Below are 1,820 nucleotides of genomic sequence, written 5' to 3'. Positions count from 1 at the left end.
AACTACGCGTCGTGATGCTTTCAATTCAAACAAAACAAGGGCGGGGTTTTTGTTGCTTTACGGCAGTGGCATCCGTTTTAGACCCGGTGTTACTGCCATCTAGCGGCACAAAAGAAGATTTTCTGGAAATGTATTTTAAAACGTATGTATGTTTTATGGCAGTGTTTTTCAACCTTTTTTGAGCCAAGGCACATTTTTTCATAAAAAACGAAACTCAGTTGACAGTAAAAAGTTGTTGTCCCAATTGTTGAATATGACTTTAAACCATAACCAACCATGCATCAATATAGCTCTTTTCTCAAAGTAGGTGTACTGTCACCACCTGTCACATCACACTGTGATTTATTTTGAGTTATTTTCTGTTTTCCTGTGTGTAGTGTTTTAGTTCTTGTCTTGCGCTCCTATTTTGGTGACTTATCCTGTTTTGTTGGTGTTTTCCTGTAGCAGTTTCATGTCTTCCTTGAACGCTATTCCCCGCACCTGCTTTGTTTTAGCAGACAAGACTATTTAAGTTGTTGGTATCCTTCTTTGTGGGGACATTGTTGATTGTCATGTCATGTTCGGATGTACATTGTGGACGCCGTCTTTGCTCCACAGTAAGTCTTTGCAGTCGTCCAGCATTTTGTTGTTGTTTACTTTGTAGCCAGTTCAGTTTTGGTTTCGTTCTGCATAGCCTTCCCTAAGCTTCAATGCCTTTTCTTAGGGGCACTCACCTTTTGTTTATTTTTGGTTTAAGCATTAGATACCTTTTTACCTGCACACTGCCTCCCACTGTTTCTGACATCTACAAAGCAATTAGCTACCGGCTGCCACCTACTGATATGGAAGAGTATTACACGGTTACTCTGCCGAGCTCTAGACAGCACAGAACACTCAACAACAACACATAATTTGCAGACTATAATTACTGGTTTGCAAAAAATATTTTTAACCTAAATTGGTGAAATTAGATAATCTCCCACGGCACACCAGGCTGTATCGTGCCGCGGCACAGTGGTTGAAAAACACTGTTTTATGGTATGTTTTTTTTTTCTCATTTTAAATCAGTTTTATTGGCCATGTATGTTTAACACAAACAATTTGACCTGGTAGACTTCCGCCCGATAGGCTCCAGCACCCCCCGCAACCCCAAAAGGGACAAGCGGTAGAAAATGGATGGATTGATGGACTGTGTTCTCTTTGTTCAATGTAAACAATAATTAAAAAGTTAAAGTTAAAGTCCCACTGATAGTCACACGCACACACTAGGTGGTGAAATTAACCTCTGCATTTGACCCATCCACTTGTTCCACCCCCTGGGAGGTGAGGGGAGCAGTGAGCAGCAGCGGTGGCCGCGCCCGGGAATCATTTGGTGATTTAACCTCCAATTCCAACCCTTGATGCTGAGTGCCAAGCAGGGAGGCAATGGGTCCCATTTTTTGTAGTCTTTGGTATAATAATAATAATAATAATACCTGGGATTTATATAGCACTTTTCTAAGTACCCAAAGTCACTTAACATGTTTTCCTGAACCCATCAATCATTCACACCTGGTGGTGGTAAGCTACTTTCATAGCCACAGCTGCCCTGGGGTAGACTGACGGAAGCATGGCTGCAATTTGCTCCTACGGCCCCTCCGACCACCACCTGTCATTCATCATTCATTTCACCGGTGTGAGCGGCACCGGGGGCAAAGGGTGAAGTGTCCTGCCCAAGGACACAACGGCAGTGATTTTTGGATGGTAAGAGGCGGGGAGCGAACCTGCAACCCTCAGGTTTCTGGCACAGTTGCTCTACCCACTACGCCACCCCGTCCCGTATGACTCGGCCTGGGGTTTGA

Source organism: Entelurus aequoreus, linkage group LG10 (assembly GCF_033978785.1).
Source record: "Entelurus aequoreus isolate RoL-2023_Sb linkage group LG10, RoL_Eaeq_v1.1, whole genome shotgun sequence".
NCBI classification, from domain to species: domain Eukaryota; kingdom Metazoa; phylum Chordata; class Actinopteri; order Syngnathiformes; family Syngnathidae; genus Entelurus; species Entelurus aequoreus.
Note: the sequence above shows the minus strand (reverse complement) of the source record.